General features: G+C 45.0%; 1 long non-coding RNA gene across 1 annotated transcript; it reads right to left on the bottom strand.

Annotated features, from left to right (window-relative positions):
* Nucleotides 1-3,374: 3,374 nt before the first annotated feature.
* On the bottom strand, nt 3,375-7,612 carry LOC129381155 (uncharacterized). Its single transcript, XR_008609391.2, has 4 exons — nt 7,566-7,612; nt 6,134-6,557; nt 5,080-5,966; nt 3,375-4,451 (listed from the first exon to the last, which is right to left on the bottom strand). It is a non-coding gene; the product is annotated as an uncharacterized lncRNA (long non-coding RNA).
* Between the last annotated feature and the right edge of the window lie 16,526 nt (nt 7,613-24,138).

Genomic DNA, 24,138 nt, shown 5'->3' with positions numbered 1-24,138 from the left:
AGGTTCTAGCTTCCTTGCTACAAATGCAAGCACCGCGTACCTGCGCAGAAGAAGGAATTGCCATGTAGCGCCTGGTCATCGACGTATCTGCACGTGACATTGATTGCCCCGTAGACAACATCTTCCAGCCACTCATTGTGGCTACTACGCCTGCGCCGGCATCAGTGACGTCGCATCATAGGCTTCCACCAGCGGGTATAAGAAGCAGCAGCCTGGCGTTTGGAATCAGTGGGCTCGGCAGCAGCACATCGGACACAATGGTCAACCCATTCTGCTTTGTCGTGCAGGTTAGTGCATACTTACATGCCAAATGTTATCGCAGTGATGACCGTTTCCTACTGCTGCTGCCTTGCCCACTTAGTATAAGAAATTTACTTTCGGATGTGTGTTCATTTAGGAAGAGCCTTTTGAACTGTGGCGACATCGAGTCAAATCCAGGTCCTACGGATAAGGAAATGTTGGAGATGATTCTTTCGGGCCAGAGTAATATGACCGCTTCCATCAACAACATTTTGACAAATCAAGGAAAAATTGAAGCAGATATCGCAGGACTGAACGATAAGATGAAGTTGTTAGAGGTTCAGATGTCGTCCTTGAATGAACTAAAAGAGCGAATTTGAGAGTTAAAATCAACGACTGAGCTGGAAGATAAAGTGACATACCTGCAAGACAAGGTTGATGAACTACAAAACAGGAGCCGGAGGAATAACTTGATTATTTTCGGAATAAAAGAAGAGAGCGATGAAACTGCTGAATCTCTTATCACGAAGGTGAACGAGACGCTGTTCCAAGAAAAACTAGATGTTACTGTTAAAGGCATAGAGAGATGCCACAGGCTTGGAAGAAAGAGCAAAAATGGTCGCCCAGTAATCATTAAGTTTTCAGACTACCGCGAAAAGGGTTCCGTCCTAAAAGCTTGCTATAAGCTCAAGGGAACAGAATTTTCGATCACGGAAGACTTTTCTTTCGCCCTTCGAAATATTAGAAAGAAGTTATGGGAAAGCTCAGCGGAAGAGAGATCGAACGGAGCTAGGGTCAAGCTTTTTTTTAACAAGCTGTGTGTAGATGGTATGATGTTTGCTTGGGACTCAGCGAACAATGCTCGCTACAAAATTTCTGAAAGAAAGAAATGACCACAAAAGAAAAATAGGAGGACATTAACAATAATTAGTATTAATTGTCGTAGCGTTGTGAACAAAGTCTCCCATCTGGAAGGTATGCTGTTAGCGCATAATCCCGACATAGCTGTGCTAACAGAGACATGGTTAGATGAAGAAATATTTGATTCCGAGTTTGTGCCAAGAAACTATAAAGTCTTTCGGAAAGACCGCGACAGAAGAGGTGGCGGAGTGGCTATACTGTTCAAAAGCACATTTCAGATTTTAAAACTGCCTGATGTTGCTACAGTTGAAGCTGTCTTTTGTAAAGTATATGCTAACAATTTCCGATATATCCTTGGTGCTATTTATAGGCCTCCCGGTTCCTCTGTCGCTGTCTTAGATGAAGTTAAGAAATATCTTTATTGCTACACGAAACCAGACGATAAGTTATTTTTAGCTGGAGATTTTAACTTACCAAACATAAACTGGGCTACTTTTTCTGTTCAATCTCCGCATGCTGTAGGAGATGCTCTGCTTGATATCATGTTTCATTTCGATCTCTTACAAATTGTGAAGAACCCTACTAGAATCCCACAAGATTCTTCATCAATATTGGATTTATTCTTGGTACGAGGCAATATCAAAGAAAACATTTCATGTAATGTAGTCGCCGGTATTTCTGATCATCAAGCCGTAATCTTGGTAATAGAAGACATATTATTGGACCGAAGGGGTGATACTCGACACTTTCCGAATTTTGCCCGTGCTGACAATGAATCGATTATTGATATCTTAGATCTTCATTATTATAGTTTTCTGCACAGCACTTGTAGCGTGGATGACCTGTGGCTTGTGTTCAAAAACATTGTTCGTGACTGCATTCAGCGTTTTGTACCAGTGATATGCAAGAAGTCAGACAATCACAATCCTTGGATTACGCGAGAAACTTTGCAATTGCAGCGCAAGCTAAAGCGATTAAAGAAAAGAATAAAAAAAAATCAAGCTCAGCCTTTTTAGAGGCAAAAATTCATGAAGTTTCAGAGAAATTAAAACAGTGCATTCTGAAAGATAAAGAAAAATACTACAATAAACAACTTCCGGATTTTATAAAAACTGCACCTGAAAAGTTTTGGCGGTCAATTGCACCAGTTTCTCGTTCTACTGATGCATTTATTATAAATGGACAACATGTAAGTGACAATGTCCAGGTTTCAGCAGCATTTAATAACACCTTTAAGAAAGTTTTCACGAAAGATGACGGGCGTCTCCCACCCTTTAGCATGTCCCTTCCTTCCATGCCTGATGTTATAATTTCTGAAGAGAGTGTTTTTAATGTATTATTAAAACTGGATATTAAGAAGTCGCCTGGACCAGATGATATTCCAAATGCCTTCCTTAAACAGTATGCAGAGTGGTGTTCAAAGTATTTGTGCGTCCTATTCACTCGATCATTGAAAGAAGGTGTTCTACCGTGTGATTGGAAAACTGCTAGAATTAAGCCTTTGCATAAAAGTGGAGAGAAGACGCGTATTGAAAATTATCGCCCTATTTCATTAACTTCGACAACGTGCAAATTATTGGAACACATCATTCATAAGCATCTAACTAATTTCCTCGACGAGCATAATGTACTGGCAGCTGTTCACCACGGGTTCAGACGAGGGTATTGCATATGCACTCAACTGGTCGAAACAATCCATGATTTTGCGACAGCAATCAACGAAGGAAAACAAACTGATGTTATCTTTATGGACTTTCGAAAAGCTTTCGATAAGGTTTCGCACAAGAAACTACTTCACAAACTCAGTTTTATTATAAATAATAAACAGATATTAACATGGATACAATCGTACCTATCTGATCGCAGTCAGTTTGTCGAACTGCATAAAACTTGCTCCAATTACGTTCCTGTCGATTCTGGTGTTCCCCAGGGATCCGTCCTCGGCCCCCTACTGTTTTTAATGTTTATTAATGATATTGTTAAAAATCTGTCAGTACGTGTTAAGTTATAAGCGGACGACTGCGTGCTGTATGAGAAAATAAGTTTGACTGATCATCAAATTAGGCTGAATAATGATTTTGCAAAAATAGTTTCTTGGTGTGAGAAGTGGCAAATGTCAATTAACTTTGAAAAAACCGTATTTATGAGAATAACACTTAAAAAGATCCCTCTTCTATATTACTACACTGCTAATAAAAATTTTCTTCATGAAGTCACAGAATATAAGTATCTAGGTCTATGGATCTCTGATGACCTTTCTTGGACCAGGCATGTCGACTATGTTTCAGCAAACGCTCTCCGAAAGCTTTTTTTCTTACGACGCTCGCTTAAGCTAGCAACCCCTGGTACACGCCTCCTTGCCTACAACACTATTATTAGACCAATCTTAGAATATGCAGTAATTATCTGGGACCCTTTTACAAAGGTAAACATAAATAAACTTGAAAGAATCCAAAAGAAAGGAGGAAGGTTTATATATAACACTTACGGGCGAGCATCAGTCAGTGACCTCCTCAAAAAATGCGGTTTACCCTCTATTCCTAACAGAAATCGCATATGTCGCTTGAAGTTTTTCTATCAATTAATTAATAATAATCTCAAAGTTGACACCTCCAATATCCTTACCTATTCCTCGGGGTACCAAACTAGAAATCGCCATTCTCTTTCTATAACACCATTAAATCCGCGAGTTAATTGTTTTAAATATTCCTTTTTTCCAAGGACCATCACTGATTGGAATAACCTCACGGATGATGTTGTCAGACAGACATCATTACATTCATTTCAAGAGCATTTGAATTGATTGTTGTTAATTGACCTTGTCGCTGTATTCTCTTGTTGAATTTCTATGTGCAATTTTGTTTTCTTTGTGTCTGTAATTCTGTATCTTAACACAATGTTTCCCACCTGCTATGATCTTGTGCACAAGATCGCAGTATTCATAAATAAAATAAAAATAAATAAGAAAAATGCAATGTGGGATGGCCCTTTCCGGTCTAGTCGCGCCACAACCTGCAGAAATGGATAAAAAAGAAAGACAGCATTGTGTATGGACTCCTGAAAAACCTGTTGCCCTCAAAAGCTGGCAACATTGGCAAGCTGAAATTGGATAAAAAAGCACCTCAACTTTAATACTCAGCAGTCCAACCAGGTTTAAGAGTCACAATTTGCGGTTTATGTAGCTAAGGTTCAAACAGCAAATGCAAGAAAATTGTTCTAATCAGTATACCTTTTCGCTGTTCTGTCAATGTCGGCAATCTTCTCCCCCACGTAATGATTCATACGTTTAATCAATGTTGACACGACACTCTCGGGGAAACCTTGCTTTTCAAGACGGCGCTTGAAGCAGGCTGTCAAAACACATGCATTTAAATTATTAAAAACATAATGCAGAAAAGATTAATTTCTAGGAATGAAAGAAAAGTATGAATACGAGTTTGCTTTTGGTAGCTTCTGAGTAATGAAAATTTAACATTGCATTTTCAGTTGTGTGAAAGTTAAATGGATTCTTGTAGCAGAATAAACATCCTCAATCGTAGACATTTCAGCTTCTTTTGCGGGGTACTTTGAATAAGCAAACGACACAAAAACATGAAACAAGCTATGGCACCCTTGAATCATTTCGCAAAGCCATCAGGACATAAATTGCATTTAGAATGAATCATAAAACGCAGTTTAATTAAACACATCTGCTACAAAGTTCAGAAATTTACCATTTATCAAAGGAATTCCACCTCAACTGTATAAGTGTGACTGGTCTACTTAAATTTTTCAGGAAAAGGGCAATATGTAGAAAGGAGGGAGTGCACCTTGTAGAGTGACTGAAAAGTGTGGCAACTTGGTTATTTGTTTTATTACCATACCCTAAAGGCCCATTCCGGGCATTACACAGGGTGGTTACAATTGCTGCTGTGTCAGAGCACCACACATGCAGGCACACTGAAGAAATGGGGTATATGTTAATAGATGTGTAGTCACCTTGCATGACGGACACCTTCCACGGTGTTAAGGGCTCCTTTCTTGGCCGGTCTGCGAAACGAGGGCAGTGCTTCCCTGCAGAAAGTAGCATGTATTGAGAAAATTCAAACAGTACATTTAAGGCTGTGAAAAGTAAGTTATAGCTACCATGCAAAGATCGGCCTTGCAACTGGGCTGGGTCCCAGACCGCCACAAGGAGGTCCTTCACGAAGAGCGAATCATTTTCGCGAGCCTGGATTCGACGCCATGTTTCTGTTGGCACACGCAGGCCCTCTCCAATGTCAATCTGGGCAAAAAAAAAAAAAAACAAGCGATATTCACTTGGCAACCAATATTCAATTTGCAGGCTTATAAGCAAAACATAAATTATTTTGTGAAGCTTTTCTCAAACAAATATAATTGAAGCGCTGATGCTTGCTTAGCTTGGAAGCCTTGATGCATACTTTTCTTGAAATGCCTGTGAAAATAACCCAACCAGAAGCATTCACGTGTTGTTGATTGGTCTGTGGTGTATAGGCATGGCCACACTATGTTTTGCTAGCTGCACATGACACAAATTCAGATTTAAATGTTTTTTAATGCTAGCACAAAAAAGGGGAATGGCAAAAATGAATGCACTTAGTTTAATATTTCTTTTAATGTGCAGTTTTGCATCATCACTGCCGTGATGCAAGCCTCAGCGTGTCTTTTTCTTTAAAAAAATTGTAAACACCTCACCATGCTGGCACCCGATTCTTCAGGTCGAAGCTGTGCAGCCGACTGAACAGGTGGACAGGCATCTGGCGTGTCCACTTGCATGTTGTCTTCAGCAGGGGCAAGCCGGGCTGCTGTCACAGATATCGAGCCATGGCTAGATGGCTTACTCTTTGGCACTGCACCATTGTCTCCTAATGTGGAGAACAGTCACCGATGCATGAGCAACTGAACAAACATCACCCAAGGTTAAAGTATAGATATTGGCACAGTATATCAATTTGTTCCACAATGACCATCTTAGGTATGGACACACCTGCCATCACTTTATAATATACTGCAAGAAAACTTGTATACCTACCTTCTGTCAATTTTTTCAGCAGCTCTTGCTGCAGGCCTCTATTGAGAGCTCTAAGCTCCACAAGCTCCTCCTCCTGTGCTGCTATTCTTTTTTCCATGTCAGCAACTTTTTTAAGCAGCACGTCATGTTTTCCTTTAAGGCCATCATGCAACGGAAGGCTGCTCACCGACTTTTTCTTTCTTGCGAGTATCTTTAAAAGATGCTCGTTCTTATTGTTCGTTCTTACTGTTTTTTGTCCCTAGGCAAGAAACAAGAAAACACTGGTCAAACATTTTCAGTTAGACTTGATCAATCACTTGCTAGAATAGACAAAATACCTCTGAAGGAACATCGTATTCACTTTCCTCCTCACTTGAAGTGTCGAAGACGCGCTTAACTCTCAGTCTGTGCTTCTTAAGCTGCGACTTGACATCACTTTCAGACTCTGCAAAATAATGTATAGCAGGGCTGGTGGTCAGCTATCGCAATATAAGTTGACATATGCAATTAAATTTGCTCATGATTACTAGCAGTAATCAAAATCGGCCTGTAGTGCACTGGAATGAATTGAACTAGCTGCATCAAGTGCCAACCAAAAAAACTTTCTTGACTGCCTAGTTGGAGCTTAATTATAGTGTACTGTACAATACAAGAGAATACAGAAAACTTTACGAATGGTACATTCACACTGAGAAGAAAAGGTGCAATGAATCATGTTAGTAGGATACACAACGATTGATATGTAAGAATTTGTTAAAGAATACAAAGTCGCAATCTTACATTCGAAATTGTTACGGTAAAAAAAGACGCTCATGCTATACACTTAATTGAAACCTTTTCGTCGAAATTAGTTCAGTGCATCATGCTTATTTGCTACATTACACGAAAGCGTATATATATATATATATATATATATATATATATATATATATATATATATATATATATAATAAACGAGAAGAAATGGGGTTAACCGAGGGGCCCGAGTTTTTATTAGTCATATCATAAGAAGCCAACAAACATTGACACCAAGGACAACATGGGGGGAAATTACTTCTGCTTAATAAATGAAATAAAGCAACAATGAATTAAGGTATATTAAAGTGGATGAAAAAACAACCTGCCGAGGTTGTGGGTTCGGTTCCCACCTGCGGCAGGTTGTTTTTTCATCCACTTTAATTTCCCTTAATTTATCGTTTCTTTATTTCATTTATTAAGCACAAGTAATTTCCCCTATGTTGTCCTTGGTGTCAGTGTTTGTTGGCTTCTTATGATATGACTATATATATATATATATATATATATATATATATATATATATATATATATATATATATATATATATATATATATATATATATGCACTCATTTAACTCAAATGAGTGTGCGTCACACGTACACTCATGTGCAGTGCCAAAATAATTACAAGAGCTTTGGAAACGCGAAAACTTACCTCCGATCTGCAAAATTCTGGCACGGTAGTGGTCACAAGTGCCGGCCGCGTCCGTCCATTTCACCATATAAAAAGCCGCCGCAAAGTCGTCGTCAGGCTTGAAATTCTTAATGTCGGTCACTGGGACAATTGCCAAATGTTTGTCAACTTCGTACCGCACGTACGTGTGGGTGATCATAGTGCTGTCAGACGGTCGCACGAAGCACGCAAGGCGATTAGCACAAAGCGCAGAATGGAGAGCAGCACGCATGGACGACTATTTTTGTTGCGGCACGCCATGCTGCACACGCACATGTTGCTAATGTTGATGTCGATTATGCTGTGCCGTTCGGTCGCCAAGGAAAAATGACGCTGAGACAAAATATAATTCCAAGGAAGAATTATTTCATAGATATGAAATATAAAAGCTAAACAATATCGCTAAATTACAAATTGTTTTATGCCTAAAAGTTGCCCTCAAAATGCCAAATAGTGTCTTCCAATCTTCTCACGATTCCAATCTCGAATCTCACGTCCAAATCTCAAAGGCCGTGCTTTGTCCAAACATGTCGCAACGGGTACCGAAAGCTATCTGCGAACGTCGACATTTAAACGAAACGCTTGTGACGCATTTTGCTCGCTTAATGACAGCAAATACGAAAATAAAATAATTTTTAAAATAATTTTGACTAAATTATTACGCTGTAAAATTGTCAACACTGGTGTCAACATGGTTGGTGTTCATACGCTGAGTTGACTGCAAGCAGGCCACGTGTGTACGCTTAGTGGTCACTTGTGAATTGGCGACATGGAACCGCAGAAAAATCGAAGGAAGCGCGGAAGGTACAAAAAGTACCTAAATCCAAGCAGTGTCTCCCATGTTCCCAGATCAACAGATTCATCAGCCCGGTTGCGGCTCGCTAAAGCTGTAAGTAAATTTTGCTTGTTCGTTCAACTCTTTGTTTTGGCAGAATATGCATGTTCCGCGTAACAACTGAAGCGTAATTGTTGTGCAGGAATCCTTAAAAAATGATGGTTCATGCCATCCCAGCTCAAGTGAAGATCCTGTGGAACCGCGGCCAGCTATCGAGCACGAGTACAGGGCACTACGAAGTGCCGGAGAGGCAGAGGCCGCGTCGACAGGACAGAGCGACGATTCGACAACTCCTGACAGTGATTCTAATGCGACAAGCAGCTTCTGTTCCACAGCACTAGTACGCGGTTAAACCTACCAGCATGTATTTCGTGCCTGTATATTATGCATCACCCGAGGAAATTTTGACTTACGAGAGACAACTGCCGCCTAGATGCCCATATTTAGCAGAGCACATTGCTGGATCAAGCCATTGTCAGAATGAATTAATGATCGTTAATGGATTCATGTGCACACGCACGCACGCCCTTATAAAAATTCGTGCCACATAAGTGTTTTTAAAAATTTGGGGCTTCTTTCACGCTCGGAATTCCGAGCGTGAAAGAAGCCCCAAATGCACGCAAGATTGCCGCGCGACTGGCCGCGCTCAAGGCACTTTGCGGGCTTTTTTCACGCCGGAAAAACACTTATGTAGGAACAGAAAGCTGTATCGGAAGTTTTTCATGTCGCTCTACAATTTTCTCACTGGCACTTTTCACTGAATTATGTTTGAGAAGTTGATTAATTCAGACTAGTTAGCCGGAATGAAAAAATAGTTTGAGTATCATCAAGCGAATGCAAACAACATTACTTTCGTTCTGTCCAGCTACGTGATATTTTCATATTTTTAAGCTCTAAAGTATACAGAGAAATTCTTCATTGACATGCAAAAACGTTTCCCAAATAATGCATTCACATGTACTGCATTGCATACAAAATGCAATATTTGTTATGCAGACATCTCCGCAGCCAGGTCCAAGTGAACGCGTGAGAAATCTGTACGAGAAAGAAGGCGGGCCACTAGGAGGTGGTTGCGATCAAGACCATGCAGCCACTGTCTAAGATGTGCATGACAAGAGTCAGTCTTTCACATGCAGCGATGGTGACAAGTGCTGTTATCCAACAGATCTCGACAGTGATGATGAGACAATTGGCCTTACCTCGATTGCATCGGTATGCACAAACTTAGTGAATACATATTTAATGCATGGACCTAACAAATAAACTCTCATCTGCAGGGCACTCAACATGATGAACTTGGCAACATGGTGCAAGACTTGAGTCACAGTGAACCGGAAGACGTGATTGACGACCAAGAGGAATCGCAAGCTGACCAACACCTTTTCAGCAATACTGATACAAATAGAACACAGCTTAGTGAATTGTTTCGGGAGGCACTAAATGAAAAGCTTGTTGTTTCTAAAGGAGACATGCTCTTAATGATTCTAAAGCATGCCTTGAAGAACAATTTAACATTGACAGCACTGACAAGCCTTATATAGATGATCAACTTATTCTTTGAAAGACCTGTTCTGCCTCAATCTAAGTATAAGCTTGGTAAGCTCTTTGCAGAGTCTGGCACCGGCTTGAGTTTTAATTACATTTGTGAGAACTGCCGTAAAGTGTCCTGTTACACTGAGTCAGTTCATCCCTTGCAGTGTACAAAATGTGGGTGCACTGTGGCTACCTCAGTAAATAGTGCATCTTTCTTTGTGCTATTAGATGTACCCTCTCAGCTGAGAAAGGTCTTAAAGAATTGCACAATTCGTGATTTAACAAGGCCTCTAAGCACAAGCAATAGTTTTTCCGACATTTGTGATGGTGAATTGTATCGTGGCTTCGTTTCAGCTACAGCAGACTATGGGCATAGAATTAGCCTCACATTAAATACAGATGGCACACCACTCTTCTCTTCCAGCAATACCTCAATTTGGCCCATACAATTATTGGTTAATGAGGTGCCTGTCATGCAGAGAGCAGACAAACTTGTGTTGGCTGCCCTATGGTTTGGAAAGAAGAAACCTGATATGGACCTATTCTTTGACGCATTTGTGGAAACAATGGATGATTTGCTAGAGCATGAAGGGCAAGCAAAACTATTCAGAGCATACTGCATTTGTTGTGCAGTCGATTCAGTTGCAAGAGCCCCAATGCAAGGCGTCATGCAATTCAACGCATACTATGGCTGAAACTGGTGTCTGCAAAAAGGTGAAAGAGTTGCAGGGGCTACCAGGTATCCAGTTGAAGAGAATGAGCCACCAGAACGCACAGAAAATGAAATTTTGGAGAATGCAGAAATTGCAGTAATTCAAGGTAATTCTGAAAGAGGCATAAAAACTGTCTCTCCATTCCTTAACCTACAACAATTTCATATAGTTTGGGGTTTTGTCCCTGACTATATGCATTGTATTTGGTTGGGAGTGGCCAGACAGTTTTTAGAAATGTGGCTGGGTGACACACACTGCGATTTTTACATTGGAAGGCAACGAGATATGCTCGATGCAAGGCTAGAAGCACTTGTACCACCAAGGGAAGTCCGGCGGTTGCCAAGGCCAAGAAAAGAAAGAAATGGTGAAAAGCGAAAGAGTTTGAAAATTGGATTCTGTTTTACAGCTTGCCAGTGTTAGATGGAATTTTAAACAAATCTTGCGTCAAGCACTGGGCTTGCCTTGTTGAGACCTTGCACATACTGCTAATGCACAGCATAACCTCTTCAGACGTTGTGCGAGCAGAAGAACTACTTCTAGAATTTCACATTGTTGCACAAGTTCTGTATGGCAAAAAGTGCATGACTTTTAACATGCATCAGCTGACACACATTGGAAAAAGTGTGAGGCACTGGGGCCCACTGTGGGCACACTCGGCCTTCCCATTTGAAGCTGGTAATGGTGCTTTGAAAGCTGTTGTAAAGGCTGCTAATGGCATATCACATGAAATCTGCAGAATGCTTCAGGTTGAAGGTCTAATTGAACAATTAACGAGCATGACAACTGAAGCAAGAGTCCGCAATTACTGTATATCTCTCGACTCAACAGTCACGCAGAAAACTATGGCTATTTCAGAAAATGTGCGTCTCTTCGGAAGGGGTGTCCCATATCAAAACAGTAGCCGCTGATGCTTCTACCGTTTTTGTACAGTACCCCCGCATGCTGAGAAAAGGGGTGATTTATCCTAGCCGCAGCTACTCTTCGAAAAGAAAAACAAATAGTTCAACAGTTCAACTCGTAGACCATTCATATGCCATCATAGAAGCGGTTCTTTGCAAATGTAGCAATGAAGTATACATTCTAGCCCGACGCCTGCAATGCTCTGCTGTGAAATATAATTCGATAATGCAGCACCTGGTGAAAGCTCGAAAAGAAGCAGCAGCATCAACTCTGATGTCGGCCTCGGAAATTTTGAATGCTTGTGTGCTTATGAAAGTCGGATCAAATGTGTACGTTTCGCCTGTGCCTAGCTCATTCACTATGTAAATTTTAGTGTCTTGTGCACATTACATTACTCTATATCACATGTACAACAAACTTAGCCGAAAAGTTTCACTGTTCTGGAAGTCTCCACACTGCCTTTAAATTTTACTCACCTGGTGTACGTGCAACTGCAATGTTGACAAAAAGTGCCTCTCAGGTGGCACGTTAAGCAGCTGAATGGGGGAATAAATTGTGCATTGTCTCAAAAGTGCCTATTGTTTCTTGGAACTTTTAGTAACCTAAGGTTGTTTTTATAATGGCCTAATCTTGCAGAACGCACAAATGTTTTCTTTGTTTTAAAATTTTGGTTGAAGTCTCCTACAGCTGACGATTCATTGTGGCTAGCAGGTACGCTGCTGTCTGCAGACATTGAGGGTCTCATTGCTACCCACCTTTTATTGAGGCAGGAAGAGTGACTGCTGAACCTCTTCAATTTCTGTATTTCTTAATGCAGTCGGAGAGCAACTATTGTGCTTGTATAAATTGAAGTGCACTTACTGTTGCTTAATGTGTTCATAATGTTTGCTTAGTTGTGTATACATTGCTTTATTTGAATGTGTGAACTATGCAACTTATTCTTATATTTAGTGTTATCTTATTGTGATTACTATATTTTGCTTTTTCATCAACTTGTTACTTGTTTTCTTATTGCATTAATATATTGCTTGCTATTTCCCACTTTGTGCAAATAGGATTGGGTTGTATTACAGTTACATTAAGGCTACTCTGTCCTACAAGCCAAGTTGGAGATAATTCTCTTTTTACAGCTCCACATGGCTAGTGGTGCCTTGCGAATGAAGGCACATGAAATTTAAACAGCTGCGGCTCATCTGCAGTGCCTTTAATTTCCAGCCTAGCTTGAGCTGAATCGTCTTATTATCATTACGACTGAGAAGATTTTGAGTGCCTACATAGCGATGACAAAGCTGACAAAACATACAATTCATCTCTGCCAAACATTTTCTGTGCAAGAATATAAGTGATATCATAAAGAACACGTTTTCTTTTTCATCATACTGCAAGTGGGGGAAATGAGTGCACACTTTTTGTTGTCATGCTGTACTAATAAACGCATATGCCACCCAGAATCTGTGCTTTTGTAATACATATGCCATGAAGCTTCCCGGCAATGCTATACTCTGGCCTCTTTTTAGATTAGTGTGGCATTATATGTCAACAACTCCAACTCTTTCCTGCAGAGATTTGGATTAATGTGACTAACTGGTACTTCTATCTGGGACAATTACTTGCCGTGGTGGCGTAGAGGCTTTGGCATTATGTCGCTAAGCCTGAATGTGCGCTATCAAATCCCAGCCACGGTGGCCGCGTTTTCATGGCAGCAAAATGCAAAAACACCTGTGTGCCATGCATTGGGTGCACGCCGTATATATATATATATATATAAAGAACTTTCCCTGATGGTCAAAATTAATCCGGAGTCCTACTATGGTGCACCTAAGAATGGTATCATAGTTTTGGCATATAAAAACCCAGAAACAGAAATCTGTAATTTTTGTGCACAAAGGACCTCAACATTTTCTCACGCAAATTTTGTCCAAATGGTTTTGATAACTCCATTTATACCATGTGGCAATTCAGATTTACCCAAATGGTCCCGCTGGAGACTCCATCTGGCCCAATTGGAAGTGAGGGTTTCCATATGAACCAATTGGCCGTTCTAACTGGTCCAAATGGTCCTGTTGGTGATAACACTTGGCCCAATTGGAAATTGCTGTTTCCATTTGGACCCATTGATATTTCCAAATGGTCTCACTTGTTTTTTTTTTTTTTTTTTTTTTTTTTTTTTACTGGGGAGCGTTCCTGCGAATGCGGTTGCACTAGCAATGGCGGCCTCTTCCGCTTCTCGGATAGACCTCGCTGCGATTTCCTCGGTTCGGAGGATCCGCACCGCTCCGTCCACAGCCGCTATCGCATATGTGCCGTTCCCCACAGGCGAGACGTCCACATAGGCGGCCGGTTTGTCTGCTAGAACCTTCTTAAGGGATTCCGCGCGTGCACGTCGGCGTCGTTTGTTGTGTTCTCCCATGTTCTTCGGGAGTGGTGGAATGACCAGTTTGTTGGAGGTCGCTCTTGTACTCCCCTGGTGGTTTATGGGGGGGGGGGGGGGGGGGGCGAGATTCAGGAGTTGTAGGATCTTATGCCCTTTCTGTGTGCATGACAGCCTCCACCATTGCGCCGCTCTCTGCGCTTCCACGAGTTCGGTGGCGGTGTTATGGAGCCCTAATTGCATCAGTCTTTCGTTGCTTGCCCATGTAGGACGTCCGGCGGCTGCTCTGTAGACTGAACGCAGTAAAGTGTCGATCTTTGCGATGTCAATCTTCCGTAGTTGAAGGAAAGGGCATGTGTATGCTATCCTTCAGACGATGTAAGGCTGGATTCGCTTGCATGCCTTTCTCTTGGACTCCAAACTTGCGGCCAGTAATACGTCGCAGCAGCCCGATTATCTGGCGAGAGGTGCTCACCAATCTCTTCATAGTTTCTTTGCACGAGTTCTTTTGCTCTAGGAAGAGCCCCAGTACCTTTATGGTGGCGACCTGGGGTACTACGTCTCTATTGACTACGATTTGCAGTGTAGTTTTGATTGCCTGCGCTGTTTTGCCGGCAATAAACAGTTCTGATTTGGTTGAGGAGCATTTGAGGCCGTTGCCGGTCATGCAGGCTTGTACCATGTCGGCTGCTGTTTGCAATGCTTGTTTGACGACTTCGACATTGCCTTGCCTCGTCCAAATATAATAATAATAATAAATTTTTATTTCTGCCTCAAAGATACATGGACAGAGGAGCTGCAGTAACATCGTCCGTATAGATGGCCTGGTGGATGAGCGGGATCTTGTTAAGTTCTGTGGGTAGGTCCCTCATTGAACAATTGAAAAGAAAAGGAGATAGTACTGCACCCTGGGGTACACCCCTAGCGCAGAGATTGATCTGAGGGCTGTTTATATCTCCGATCTTGAAGGTGACTGTCCGGTCGCGGAGAAAGGCAATGATGTATCTGTGCGTCCGTGCCCCAACGTTCATGTCCGATATGTTTCTGAGTGTGGCCTCGTGTCTGAAGTTATCCAAAGCCTTGTGTACATCAAGCCCTAGGATCGTGCGCACTGCCCCCTGGATTCCGGGATCCACAACGTCCCTTTTGCGCATCCACATGATGTCTTGCGTGGACAGAGCTGGCCGAAAGCCAAAGAGGGTGGGTGGGATCAATTGGTGTTCCTCTACATGCTCGGCGAGGCGTGTTAAAACCACGTGCTCTATGCTTTGCCCAGACATGACGTAAGTGAGACAGGGCGGAGATTCTCCAGTCGCAGCATTTTTCCAGGTTTTGGAATAAAGACTACGACAGCCTCCTTCCATGGCTGTGGCAGTTCCCCGGTGTTCCACACCTGATTGAAGAGGCCAGTTAGGCTTCTTCAATTAGGTCGGTCAGGATTCGGTAATCGAGGTTGCGTAGCATTTTATTTGTTATGCCGGCCGGCCTCGCCGCCGAAGTGGTTTTTAGATCGGCGAACGCAGCTCTCACCTCAGCCTCGGTTATGTCGGCATCTATGCTCTCATTCGCTTCGCCAGTGTACTCTGCGTACGCCAGCTCATTTGTTTCTGTATTAAAATAGCAGCTGGTGAGCTCTTGTATTATCTCTTGCTCCGAAGCCCGATGCGCCCGAAGGAGCCGATTGACCTTCTTGGCCGTTGCCCCTCTGCTGCTATCGGGATCGAGCGAATGTCTAAACAAGAACCAGGGGTATTTCGAGCCGAGCTGGCCATTTAGCCTGTTGCATAGCTGCATCCATTCAGCTGAATTTAGCTCGCGTGAATATTCCAGTACTTCCGCCTCAGCCTGGGCCAGTGCTAGTTTAAGTGGGCGGTTATGTTTGGGCTTCAACCATTCTGCATGGAGAGTCTGCTGCTTTTCCCAGAGGCTTATCAGCTTAGAATCGGGCCTGGGGCCATCTTCCTCGGTGGGCGCCTCGATCGTGGCTTCTTTCGCATCATGAAGGAGCTGCGTCGTCCACTCGTTTAGGTCTTTAACCTTCATTGCTGCCTGACGGTTGCGTTTGAATCTAAATTGGTCCCATTTGGGGCGTTTGACAAGCAGTTTCTTCTTTTTATTATACATACATAGGATGCAGCTGCCATATGCAGTTGCTGCATGTCGGGACACCTGATGGAATGTAACCAGACTGCAATGCAAAATTTGTACGTTTCGACGCTATGCGGCGCGCATGTCACATATCGTGTCAAAAGGCACGATACATAGCTAATGATGACGATGATGATCATTTAATGGCATTGCATGCCTTTGAAACGGGACGGTGAAGAACAGTCACAGCACAGGGGTAATTGGAGATCGGAGGGGGAGGCCTTCGTCCTGCAGTGAAATTAAAATAGGTTGTTGATGATGATGAGGAACCTTCTTCAATTAATCAGGCATGCCAAAAATTTTTTGATTACATCAGTATTTACACATCTCCTTATTCTTCTTTTTCTTCCTCAACACTTCGTTATCTACGTTGTAACTATACCTATGCAAATGCTACGTCAGGTGCCTCCTGATGTGATAATACGCAACTGCAATGCAAACGGTGCACGTACATACGCTGCGCGGCGCGCATCCTCGATACGGCACGATACGTTGATGATGATCTATTGGCATCCTCTTTGACATAGTTGACATAGTCAACTAGCCACCTTGATTAAATCAGGTAATAATATTATGACGATATCATCGAGCGATGCTCAAGAAACGAGCCGCCGCGAGAACGACGATGAAGTTGGTCAGTGTGCTTGGCGCGAGCAAGTGTCGGCCTGGCTGCCTGGCTCCAGTGTAAATAGCCTGTAAATAGCCTCTTCTGTCTGTCTTTCCACACGCAACATTATGGTGGAGGTCAGCGATCGCCAACCTCACCACGGAACTCAGAAGTGGTCGGCACACCGAGCTTGTCACCATGCCTCCCGGTGACGCGCCCACCTCTGCAATGGCTTCGGCTTGTCCCACTGCTCCAATCGTCACGGTCGCCCCACATCGCGACCGAGGTGTGTTCTCTGGCCTGCAGGGCCAGGATGTTGAGGACTGGATCAAACTCTATGAACACGCCAGTGATAATAACAGGTGGCACCCAACGATTATGCTCGCCAATGTCATCTTTTATCTCGGTGGCACCCCACGCGTGTGGCACCAAACGCATGATGACGAGATAACCAGTTGGGACAATTTCCAACAGAAGCTACGGGAACTGTTCGGCGACCCCATTGGGCGCAAGGCTGCCGCGAGAAAGGCTCTTGCGTCTCGTGCTCAGTCATCTACGGAGCCGTACGTTTCCTACATCCTCTACGTCTTAGCTCTATGCCGCAAAGCTGACGATGCTATGCCGAAGCCGATAAAGTGTGACATATTCTAAAAGGCATCGCCGACGACGCTTTCAATTTGCTTGTTTTCGGCAATGTCTCGACTATCGACGCCATCATCAAAGAATGCCGTCGCCTTGAACAAGCTAAGAGCCGCCGTATCACACACCACATCACTCGGCTACCCAACACTGCTGCTACGTCGACATGTGAGGGTCGACCACGTCAGACCACCACTTGTGACGACGTCACCCGTATTGTTCGCCGCGAACTCGAGGCCACCTGTTCGCCAGCTTTCTCCACGACGCCTCCCGATCCGCCAGCAACCACCATTGCGATGATCCAGGCGGTCGTCCGACAGGAATTTGACAACATCGGTCTGAACTCCGTGTGTTCCACGTCTCAACCCAGCGTTCCCCAGTTCTCTAGCGGCCCTCCTCGTCCTCGGCAGTCCTTTTCCGCCACATCTCGCCGCAACCCGTCCGATTGGCGTACCCCTGATGACCGGCCGATCTGCTTCCACTGTTGTCGCATCGGCCACGTCGCTCGTCACTGCCGCAACCGATGGCCACCACCTCTTCGGACATACACCGCCGCTTATTCCCGCACCTTTGGACATTCCGTTCCCTATACCACCCGCCATGAATCCACTGCCGCTGATGCTCCTGCTCCGAACCTTCGGTACAGCCGCTCGCCCTCACCTCAACGCCATCAGTCTCGTTCGCCCCAACCCCGTCGCTTCTCTTCGCCGCCTATCGCCTCCTGGATCCAGCCGGAAAACTAGGCACTGCAGCTTCTGGAGGTGAAGCTGCGTTGTCGACCCTGCCCTCAAATCCTCTGCTCACGTTACCCACGAACCGAAACCTTCTTGACGTTGACGGCTATTCTGTCACGGCACTCATCGATACAGGAGCACATCTTTCAATTATGAGTGCTGCCTTCCGACGACGACTGAACAAGCTCCTCACCCCAGCGTCGGCACGCGTCGTCCGCGTTGTGGATGGCGGTACTGTGCCTATCATCGGCATGCGTACGGCACGCGTCAGCATCGCCGGCCGCCACACTCCTGTCCTCTTCACCGTAATTGCTCATTGCCCCCACGACCTCAATCTCGGCCTCGATTTTCTCTCCGCACATTCTGCTCTTATTGACTCCTCTTCCAGTACCCTTCGCCTTGAGTTGCCGATGCTCGCAGAACCTTCTGACGCACCCCACTGCCGCTTACGTCCCACCGGCTTTCTTCGCCTGCAGCCAAAGTCAATAGCCTACATTGAACTGTTGTCTTTCCCACCAATTCCTGATGGCGAGTACCTCGTCACTCCTCTGCTCGACATTCCAATAAGGTATGACGTTACAGTGCCTCAAAGTATACTTAATATTACTGGGAACCACACTCGCATGCCTGTCTGTAACTTTGGATTGGCAAAGCAAATTCTAGCGCGAGGTATTTGCTTTGCCACCGTCGATTGTCTCGGCGACCAATACGTGGCAGCGTTATCGACCCATGGTTCTCGCGAGCTTAGCAGGCCCCTCGCGCCAGCCTCGGGTGTCGATCCCAATATAAAGAAAATGGTTGCGACGGACCTGTTCTCGGGGCAGGCTGGAGAGCTTTGCCAAGTATTATCGTCCTACCGAGATATTTTCGACATCGACGATCGCCCTTTAGGCCAGACGCTCGCGGTCAAGCAGCGGATTCTTACTGGCGATGCTACGCCTATTCACCGACGACAGTATCGAGTTTCTGCGTCGGAACGCCGAGTAATTCAAAGTGAAGTGAACAAAATGCTAGATAAAAGCATCATTGAGCCTTCTTCGAGTCCCTGGGCGTCACCTGTGGTGTTGGTTAAGAAGAAGGACGGCACGTGGTGCTTCGTGTAGACTACCGCCATCTCAACAACATTACTAAGAAGGATGTCTCCCGCTCCCACGTATAGACGACGCCCTTGACTGCCTGCATGGTTCCAGCTATTTCTCGTCTATTGATCTTCGTTCGGGATACTGGCAGATTGCTGTTGACGATATGGACCTAGAAAAAACCGCGTTCATCACATCTGATGGCCTATACCAATTTAAAGTAATGCCGTTTGGATTATGCAACGCCCCTGCCACCTTCGAGCGTATTATGGACTCCTTGCTCCAAGGTTTCAAATGGTCCACATGCCTCTGCTACCTCGACGACGTGATCGTCTTCTCGCCAACGTTCGACACTCACTTTGAACGTCTCACAATTATACTTGATGTATTTCGAAAGGCGAAGCTGCAACTTAACTCGTCCAAATGTCGTTTTGGCCACCGGCAAATTACTCTTCTAGGCCATCTCGTTGACGCTTCCGGAGTATAGCCTGATCCCGACAAAACTCGCGCTGTGAGGGAGTTTCCGGTTCTGAAGGCAGCCGCAGACGTTCGAAGTTTTGTAGGGCTATGCTCGTACTTTCGTCGCTTTATTCAAGATTTTGCGGCAATTGCTAGACCCCTCACTGATCTTTTAAAGAAAGGTGTACAATTCTCGTGTGGTACTGCAGAAGCCGCCGCATTCTCTCGTCTCGTTACTCTTCTCTCCTCACCACCCATTTTCGCCCACTTCGACCCTAATGCCCCTACAGAATTGCGTACAGATGCCAGCGGTCATGGCGTAGGTGCCGTCTTAGCCCAGCGTCAGCGTGTCCAGGATCGCGTTATTGCTTATGTGAGCCGCCTACTCACACCATCGGAGCGCAACTATTCCATTACGGAACGAGAATGCCTTGCTGTAGTCTGGGCGGTTGCGAAGTTCCCTCCTTACCTTTACGGTCGCCCTTTTTCCGTAGTCACTGACCATCATGCTCTCTGCTGGCTCTCTTCGCTAAAAGATCCTACAGGCCGGCTTGGTCGATGGGCTTTGAGGCTACAAGAATTTTCATATTCCGTGGTGTACAAGTCTGGCCGCCTGCACCAAGACGCTGACAGCGTGTCGCGTTACCCTTTTGACGACTCTGACTCCTCTAACATTGCCAGTGCTTCTTGCGTATTCTCCGTATCACAGCTGCTTCATTTCGCCGACGATCAACGCCGTGACGCCTACATCAGAGCACTCATCGACCGTTTTTAGCTCTCTCCGGCCGATGCTACTCTACGCCTCTTCGTCCTCCGCGACGGTACTCTGTACCGTCGTAACCTTCATCTGGACGGCTCTGAGTTCCTACTTGTCATACCTAAACACCTCCGCTCCACCGTTATAGAAGAGCTCCACGACGCACCAACGGCAGGACATCTCGGCGTATCTCGAACCTATGACCGTGTACGTCGCCGTTTTTCTGGCCGGGTCTTGCCCGTTCCGTACGACGTTACGTCGCCGCTTGTGAAGTGTGCCAACGACGCGAGAAGCCTTCCCAGCTCCTCGCTGGTTACCTGCAGCCGCTCGACATCCCTGCCGAGCCCTTTCATCGTGTCGTCTTAGACCTTCTCGGCCCATTTCCGGAATCTACATCAGGGAACAAGTGGGTTGCAGTCGCGGTGGACTACACGACCCGCTACGCCGTAACCCGTGCTCTTCCGACCAGTTGCGCAACTGATGTTGCGGACTTCCTCCTACATGATAATATTTTGATGTATGGTGCTCCGCGTCAATTGCTACCAGACCGTGGCCGTACGTTTTTGGCCAAAGTCATCGACGACATCATGGGTGCCTGCTCAATACGGCATACATTTACCACCTCCTACCATCCCCAAACGAACGGCCTCACTGAGCGCTTGAACCGCACCTTTACAGACATGCTTTCCAAATACTTTTCCGACGACCACTGTGACTGGGACCTGGCTCCACCTTACATTACCTTTGCATACAATTCTTCCCGTCTCGAAACTGCTGGCTTTTCCCCGTTTTACCTCTTGTATGGCCGCGAACCAACGCTACCACGGGACACTGTGCTTCCGTCCGCCACAGCTTCAACTAGCGAACATGCCCGTGATGCAATCGCCCATGCTGACGACGCTCGCCAACTTGCGCGCGCTCGTCTACAAGTGTGTCAAGACAAGCAGAAGCAACGCTACGACCTCCGTCACCGTGATGTCCATATTGTGCCTGGCAGCCTCGTGTTGCTTTGGTCACCTTCCCGTAAAGTTGGCCTATGTGCAAAACTCCTTTCTTGTTACACAGGTCCATATCGCGTGCTTCGCAAAGTGACCGATGTCACCTATGAAAGCGTTCTCCACACCCACTACGTCCTCCGCTGTGACAACCAGTGACATTGTCCACGTCGCCCGACTCAAGCCCTACAACTCTCCACGCGCCTTGGATATTTAACAGCACCGTGACGGTGCTTTTGCCGCCGGGGGGGTAATATTACGATATCATCGAGCGATGCTCAAGAAACGAGCCGCCTCGAGAACGACGATGAAGTTGGTCGGTGCGCTTGGCGCGAGCAAGTGTCGGCCTGGCTGCCTGGCTCCAGTGTAAATAGCCTGTAAATAGCCTCTTCTGTCTGTGTCCTTCCAAACACAACAATATATTATCTAGCATTCTTGTATGCACCTCCTTAAATTTCAATTTCTTGACCAAACCTTTTTTAACTGCCTTGTACCGCTACCTGTGCATCCGCTACATGGCATTTTACCTGATGTAATAATATGCAACTGCAATGTAAAATGCGCACGCATGGACACTAGTCGGCGCGAATGTGACATCGCGGGTCTCCTCGCGCGTAGGACGCGCTTACTGGGCATTTTCCCGCGAATGCTGCGTTGGCGTGGCTCAATGGTAGAGTAGCTGACTCAAACACAGCGGGGCGCGGTTCAATCTCGACGGGCACTGCTTTTTTTCTCATTCCCTGCGATAGCTACCAAAAACACCGGCGGCGGCCGCGGACACCATCACCAACCGAAACGGCTATTGGAATGAGCCCATAAGAGCTTACGCTGTAATAATTTCCGGGGTAAGAGAAAGTGTCACGAACTTGTCCCAGTAAGATTCTGTACAATGGAAACTAACTGCGTTACATGGCCGAGCTGCTTTTCGCTAACTGCGTCACAACGCCAGGCGTGGCGAGCGTGGCCCAACCGTATCCGAAAAAGCAACGAAATTATTTACAATAACGCTGCGGGTCAGAGAAAGCGTCCCGAACTTGTCCCAATAAGGTTATGTATACGCAAAGCTGAGTTAGACGGTCGAACTGCTTTTCGCTAACTGCGTCACAACACCAGGCGCGGCGGGTGCACCCAAAAACTACCGAAATTAGTTACAATAACGTGGGACTCGCATAACACTTGGGCTTTGAGAAAGCACACATGTGGGCGGCGAAAACTGTCAAAGAGCGTCAGCTGGTCATAATGGTAAATTATGACACAATAATACGTGATAACGTTTGTTTTGTTCTGCTATTCTTGTTTGCCATCAGTGAAGCAGGAAGCAACAGGTCTCTCTCGCTTCATTCTTCGTTATTGTTGCGTCAAAAGTTTGCAGTTGTTGGTTTGTCGCAACGTGGCTACCAATTAAAGCTTTTGCCGCAGTTGGCGACTTTTTTAGCTACGTTTCAGAATTTTTCAGCTACTTTTTCTCCCAACGACCTGGCAAGCCTGTACGGTGAAACCCAGTTACCCGATAAGCCAGTACACGTGTGAATATTCGGACCTTGGTAAGGAACGAAGGAAAGTTACAGGTGGGCGCGCCCCATGGCAGTGGGATAGTAACTTGATGTCGCTCTCGACTGGTTCAGGACCGCTTTCGTCCAAAGATTTGCGAGGATGCCCCCCGCCCCCTCCCCCCCCCCTCGCGCGCATAGAACGTATCGAGAGCAAATATTTTCCGTCTTTGGCTGCGAAAGGAGGCCAGGTAAAATCTCGAAAGAACGTAGTCGATATTCCATACGATTATCTGCAAAAAGAGTCTGCCTCGAAAAATATTAATCACTTACAAACAAACATAATCAACAAACTTTGTAACTAAAGACTGGGTATGTTTGTTTACTTATGAGTTATCTGTAACGTCAAAATAAGAATATAGTAATCAATTAGGAGATTTTAGGTGGCAAACCCACCACATGGGTAAAATAGCACGCCGTAGTGGGGGACTCCGGATTAACTTCGACCAGCTGGATTTGTTTAACGAGCACCCAAGGCAATGCACACGGATATTTTCGCATTCAATTTCCATGGAAATGTGGCCGCTGTGGCCGGAATTTGATCTAGCGACCTCGCGAGTACTAGCGCAACGCCGAAGCCACTATACCACCATGTAGGGTGTGATGCCAAGGCAATTTAACAAAACATACACAGGAGCAAGTGTTTGGCTGAAATTTTCACTGCAGCTTTAGAAGATAATAACGTCAAAATTGGGTAAAAGGTCGTGAGTGGCTAACACTCCCAGGGCTAATCTTGTATATGCGTACACATACACAAACCAAGAAAGTGGGTAAGTTGAATTGGTTTAACAGCCGCGCACAAATGGGGAAGGTGCTGGTTGGGACTCCACGTGAAGTAAATTATATTTTCGTCACACTTCAATTTCCCTTTAGCCTGTTACGTCTACATTTCAGTGAAACATAACAATTAACTTTTCCTATATTTTCTCTATCTTCGTGGTAGTATATTGATACGTGTAGTTGTTTATCTCCTTTCCGAGGACCAAATTTCACCTTCTAACAGGTTAAAGTTATCGCTCAGCGTAAGACGCTCCTGAATAATCTAGAATTTACTCCAGTGCTATCATTGCTTCTGTCTGTTGCACATGTTACCACCGAGCCTTGTGTGATGAGATTGTATTCGAGACGCGAATAACGTTGTATGTCCTGAAAGGTATACGAGCACCAGCGATTACGCTAGAGCCTTCGACAATTCATGTTTAAAAGCCGACACGTTTTACCCTCAGATGAGATTC

This window comes from Dermacentor andersoni, chromosome 1 (assembly GCF_023375885.2).
Source record: "Dermacentor andersoni chromosome 1, qqDerAnde1_hic_scaffold, whole genome shotgun sequence".
Lineage (NCBI taxonomy): Eukaryota > Metazoa > Arthropoda > Arachnida > Ixodida > Ixodidae > Dermacentor > Dermacentor andersoni.
Note: the sequence above shows the minus strand (reverse complement) of the source record. Positions and strands in the feature narration are given on the sequence as shown.